The sequence below is a fragment of the Ornithorhynchus anatinus genome, chromosome 1, assembly GCF_004115215.2.
Source record: "Ornithorhynchus anatinus isolate Pmale09 chromosome 1, mOrnAna1.pri.v4, whole genome shotgun sequence".
In the NCBI taxonomy this organism is placed as follows: Eukaryota; Metazoa; Chordata; class Mammalia; order Monotremata; family Ornithorhynchidae; genus Ornithorhynchus; species Ornithorhynchus anatinus.
Window position 1 is genome coordinate 40,757,911 of NC_041728.1, and position 6,481 is coordinate 40,764,391.

Genomic DNA, 6,481 nt, shown 5'->3' on the forward strand with positions numbered 1-6,481 from the left:
ACTGGGCCGTGGGCTCCCCCTGCTTCACATCCTCGGTTCCATCTATGCCCCCAACTCCTGCCCGCTTTTCCATCTCCCTCATCTACCTTCACCCTCTGATCTACGTCCCCCTGAAGACAGATAGACAGTACTGGGCCTGTACTCAGAAAGAGTCTCTCTCTAACCGATCGTTGGCACGACTTTCCGGGTGGTTTCTTCTAGGGAAAAGAAGTCCAACAAACCATTCTGGGGATCCAGCGATCAATCCCTATCCAAAGCAAACCCAGGGACCACTCACATTTGGACCCCGTTGCTGGGAACGAAAGGAAAATAAGAGCTGGTCGGTCTGGGCCTGAAAGATGCTCAGATTTACCCTTCCCTGACCTTCCGAAAAATCGCTGACAAGTACAAGGACACCGATAGGATCCATTCATTCATTCATTCATTCATTCAATAGTATTTATTGAGCGCTTACTATGTGCAGAGCACTGTACTAAGCGCTTGGGATGAACAAGTCGGCAACAGATAGAGACAGTCCCTGCCGTTTGACGGGCTTACAGTCTAATTGGGGGAGACGGACAGGCAAGAACAATGGCAATAAACAGCGTCAAGGGGTAGAACATCTCGTAAAAACAATGGCAACTAAATAGAATCAAGGCGATGTACAATTCATTAACAAAATAAATAGGGTAACGAAAATATATACAGTTGAGCGGACGAGTACAGTGCTGTGGGATGGGAAGGGAGAGGTGGAGGAGCAGAGGGAAAAGGGGAAATGAGGCTTTAGCTGCGGAGAGGTAAAGGGAGGATGGCAGAGGGAGTAGAGGGGGAAGAGGAGCTCAGTCTGGGAACGCCTCTTGGAGGAGGTGATTTTAAGTAGGGTTTTGAAGAGGGAAAGAGAATCAGTTTGGCGGAGGTGAGGAGGGAGGGCGTCCAGGACTGCGGGAGGATGTGACCCAGGGGTCGACGGCGGGATAGGCGAGACCGAGGGACGGTGAGGAGATGGGCGGCAGAGGAGCGGAGCGTGCGGGGTGGGCGGTAGAAAGAGAGAAGGGAGGAGAGGTAGGAAGGGGCAAGGTGATGGAGAGCCTTGAAGCCTAGCGTGAGGAGTTTTTGTTTGGAGGCGGAGGTCGATAGGCAACCCACTGGAGGTGTTTAAGAAGGGGAGTGACATGCCCAGATCGTTTCTGCAGGAAGATGAGCCGGGCAGCGGAGTGAAGAATAGACCGGAGCGGGGCGAGAGAGGAGGAAGGGAGGTCAGAGAGAAGGCTGACACAGTAGTCTAGCCGGGATATAACGAGAGCCCGTAATAGTAAGGTAGCCGTTTGGGTGGAGAGGAAAGGGCGGATCTTGGCGATATCGTAGAGGTGAAACCGGCAGGTCTTGGTAACGGATAGGATGTGTGGGGTGAACGAGAGGGACGAATCAAGGATGACACCGAGATTGCGGGCCCGAGAGACGGGAAGGATGGTCGTGCCATCCACGGTGATAGAGAAGTCTGGGAGAGGACCGGGTTTGGGAGGGAAGATGAGGAGCTCAGTCTCGCTCATGTTGAGTTTTAGGTGGCGGGCCGACATCCAGGTGCAGACGTCCCGGAGGCAGGAGGAGATGCGAGCCTGAAGGGAGGGGGAGAGGACGGGGCGGAGATGTAGATCTGCGTGTCATCTGCGTAGAGATGGTAGTCAAAGCCGTGAGAGCGAATGAGTTCACCGAGGGAGTGAGTGATCCAGAACGGAGAATGTTGACAAGGACACGGGAAACAAACCTGAGGGGAACTAAGCCAGACTCCACAAAGCCTGAGACTGTCTTTGACTCCCAATAGCTTTTCCAGAGCCTGCATGCGGAGGAAAACCCAACCAGCACACTTTAATAATAACAATAATGATGATATTTGCTAAGCACTTACTATGTGCCAAGCATTGTTCTCCTTCACTCCAACACCGACTCCCTAGTCTGTCTCACCGCTGACCCTCGCCTCCTGTCCTTCCTCTGGCTCGGAAGTCCCTCTTCCTTCATATCCGACGGACCGTCGCCCTTTCCACATTCGAAGCCCTTCTAAACCTTATCCCTCCAAGAAGCCTTCCCTGACTAACTCTCTTTACCTATCTCAATACTCCGCTACTTTCCCCATCGTAATACATTTTAAGGTCTGTCATCCGGGCTAGACCCAAGCTCTTGAGGGCAGGGATGGTATCTACCCACTTTTTTGTCTTCTATTCTCCTAAGTGTTAGCATAGTGCTCTGCGCAGGCAAGAGCTCCCTCCTAGACTATAAGTTCACTGTGAGCAGGGAACGTGTCCATCAACTCTGCTGCACTGTACTCTCTCAAGCATTTAGTACAGTGCTCTGCACACAGTAAGCACTCAGTAAATACCACTGCTGATGATGAATGCCACTGACTGATTGGAATCACTTGCTCACCAAAGCGACTCCTGGCTTGTTCACCCAGTGCTGCACATCTCCCCTCATCCACCCTCGGCTACGGTGGGATCCTTCCCGGATTCTTTCTGGACGGAACGCCGACTTCTCAACGCGGCCAAACTGGGATGAGCTGTATAGAATCTCAAGGGAGGGGGTGGTGAAAGGTTGGGGCTCTTCCTGTTAGCTTAATAAAAAGAGGACAGGATCTGGGAGTCGGGAGATCTGGGTTCTAGTCCAGGCTCCACCACTTGCCTGCGGGGTGACCTTGGGAAAAATCATTTAACTTCTCTGTGCCTCAGTTTCCTCATCTGTAAAATGAAGATTTAATACATGATATGTCTCTCCCATAAATTGTGGGCCTCATTGTGAGTCAGGGACTCTGTCCAATCTGATGATCCTCTATCTAGCCCAGTGCTTGGCACATAGTAAGCACTTAACATATGCCATCGTTATCATCATCTTCTATCATTTGGTCATCGTTTAGCTCAATCAACCCATAAGCCTTCAGGTTCATCGCCCTCTTTCCAAGCATCTGTCTCCGACATAGAAGAGCTCTAGGATCCATAATGTTGATTGACCTGAAAGGCTTATCTCCCTCCTTCCTTCCTTCTTCCCTCTTAGCTGGTTATGATCGCTGCTGAGATGGCTTAGAACTCAATTTGGGGAAAGAAAAGTCCCAGAAGAGCCATGGTAAATTATGGTATTGTTAAGCACCTACTATGTGCCGGGCACTGTGCTAACGCTAGAATGAAAATGTACAGATAATCTGGGCTTCCATTGGCGACAGGCTGACCCCATGCCCACTTCCCCCCACACCGCTGCAGCCGATACAACAGCTCACCATTGCCGTGCAACCAACCTCCCCTCCCCTGCATGGTGCGCGCGCACACACAAACACACACACCGCGCAATGCCCACTCCCCAGTGTTCCCATTAAAACGCCTTTAAACTTCACTCCCTTGTCCTAGCCAATGACTCCATGCTTCAAGCCAACCTACACAGTCGCACTCGACTCACCGGCGAGCCCAGGAAGAGCCTGGTGGCCCCTGGCTTGCACCGAGAGGGAGGAAAAGATGCCGGCTAAAACTGGCAAAAGCGAGCTCCACGAGAGACAACTCAGTTACCAAGTCGAACACTGGGGCTGATTATTTCCACCTCCCAGGTGCCTACCCGGCACTCGCTTCATCATCCTCGCCAACGCTGAGCTCCCTCTGGCCTGCTTCCTGACCAGCCCCGTCATAAACCTATCTACAGGAAGAAGACAAATCGTCCCCTAACCCATGGGGGACGGGGCGGGGGGCCACGGGAGAGGGAGCCTGCCCCGTCGGCCGTGTCGATAGCAGCCGACAGTCCATCTGGTTAGGCCAACTGATGCTGAGACTTCCTCCCTCCTTGGCTCCCTGCCCGTGGGGATGGGGGAGGAGGATGCTGCAGCACGGATGACCTTGAAGTCTTTCTCCTTCAAAAGGCTTCAAATCCGAGCAAGAAAAGATAGATTCTTTCTCCTCCAAATGGCGTCTGAGGCAGAACCCAACCAAGTGAAGCCCAAATATGTATTTTTCCAGGCTGAGCTAGCCCGACCCAAAAATGGTAGTCGCTGGGAGCAACTGGGTGAAAAGGGGCAGGGAGTGCTGAAATTCAAATCAATAATACAAAAACGACCCCTCTCGGGGGGTGTTTTCTCGGTGGGGAGGGGGCGGTTCTAACAGGCCTGTAACGGTCCAGTCTCTGTGGGCACCGAACGTCAGGATGCCGTTCACCCGGCGGTGCGTCGGAGGCCGACGGGGTCCTGGTGAAGGGCGTGGGTTTGCGTGTCGGATCGGAGTGGCCGTGGTAAATCCCCGAGGGAACCGGAGCCCTGGGCCTCACTTTCAAGTCACCTGAAAGTGGTGGTCCCGGAGCCAACCGTGTCTCCCTAGGCACCGGGGACAGCCCGGGGCTCCTCTGCACCGAGGGCTCTGGGCTTCCACCAGGAGGCGCGCCTACTAGCTGCAAGGATGCGGTGTCTCCAATGGCCATGTGCCCTGCTACATTCTGCTCTTTTGGGAATCCTTTCTGAATCGGGGAGGGAAGACCAGATTGAAACGAGAACAAAAGGAACAACGTGACATTCAAAACAAGAGCTATTTATTACAAAACTAAATTGCAAAGGATCCGTTCTGATAGTTTTCCTTGTAGCCCCACTGTCAACCCCCGAGAGTCCCCTCCCCTTCCATCCAGTGCCTTTACTGGAAACTTCCTTCTTTGATGATGTGCAGTTTAAAGACAGACACACACACACACACGCATACTCACTTCCCTAGCAGAGCCTTAGCACCTGAGGTTATACCAACATTGTGGTCCCGTCCTCCCCGAAGCATTTGTCAGCGGGAGTACGGGACCCCGGGGAAAGTGGTTGTCGGGAGAAGAGGAGTGAGGGTCTGCATCTCCCCCTCCCCTTGGCAAGCAGCAGCGGGGTGACATCAAGGATGCCAAATGAAAGGCAGCACATGGTCCGTAGCTTGTGCCCTCCCACCCTGACCACTACCCCGATGGCTGCAATTCAGGCCCCAGAAGCCTGTTCTTCTCTCCCGCCCTCTCTCCCAAGATCGGGGACTTGCGGGAATCAGACAAAGGTTCCTATGGGGGAGAGGGGAGACCGAGGCTCGATATCCCTGGTTGAGATTAGAACCTAACGGCTTCCAACATAAAATACCACCCCCCCCAGGGCCCACCCAAGAAAGACCTTAGGATCATCACGGGCCTTTGGCCACCCACTGCTCCTCTGTCGAACTCCCTGGCTTTTGCTTTTGTTGCGATCGACTGGGAGAAGATGGATTCCCTGGCAGCGCCTTACGGGAATCTGCCTTGGGTCCTGAGGCTGGCTCTGCTGGAAGTCCCGGGAAGCCCCTGGTCTTAGAAGAGGAGCAAGAAGAGGAGTTGCACCCACTCTGTGAGCTCTCTACCTTCTGGCTACCTTGGGTTTATTTCAATGAGGAGCACTAGAAGAGGCACAAGGCGGTGCTGCTGGGGATGTTCCCGGCGGTTTCCCAGACAGTGCTCTCAGCCAGAAACGGACCCAAGCTGAAGGGGCACATAGTGCTCCCATTCACAGAAAGAACCCATTTCCACAAGTCTAAGTACGAAGAGTTCACCAGGAAATGACCAGTTCTACCAGACGGACTCTGGGAAGAAGAGGCTCCAAAGGGCTGCCTCGGAAGGGCTGGGAGGGGTCTCTCCCAGACCCCCACAATACCTTAGGAACTGGGGCCTAGTGGCCCATGCGGCAGAAATAATCCCAAGCCCTCCTCTGTCTCAGTGAAAGGGCTGCCTTGGCCTAAACGATGACACAGTTCAAGTTGTTCCTCTCGGGGAGGGTCATCTACTGGTCAGAAAAAAGGAAAGCGGGGGGGGAGTGTGTGTGAAAAATTGGCTGGGGAGAAGGGTGAGGTTGGCATTAGTGGGGGAGCAGGTGCTTGTGATCACCAATCCCCACGGGCCACTGTGGGGCTCGGGGTCTGGAAGCAGCAGAGGGTCCCTTCAAACGGGCTTGGAGGTGGCCCATGTGAGGCTACCAAAACTGAGGGCGGGGATGATTAAGGTTAACCTGGACTACCACTCCCTCCCAATCTGGGGAGAAGGCAGGGGAAAGGCCTGGGTGGAGCCCGTCAGAGACAGGATGGCAGTTAGTCTTCAGGTAAACGCCAGGCAGTCGCTCCAGGCACAAGAGAAAAAAAGGAGACACCCTGGCTCAAGCCTCCTGCCGGGGCTTAGAATTAAAGGGGAGTCGGCTACCAACTCTCTGGATTTACTTAGGCTATTAGCCTGAGATGAAAGAGTCCTTCCTTGACATGGATTTGATGGCTCCACTCTGGGTTCGGCAGTAGTCAGCTGGTCCAGAAGAGAGAAGTAATGGGCTCAAGTTGAGGTCACCTCACGCCGGGAAGTCACGGACAAGGCCGAGGAAGAGGCCTCTCTGCTGGCCCAGGAAGTGAATTCATCTTACCCTGAGGACAGGAGTCCGAGGGAGCGACCAGGGGGCAAGAGGGAGTTTTTTATTGAACTCCAGAGGGATGAAGCAAGTCGGTTCCCTTAGCTCACA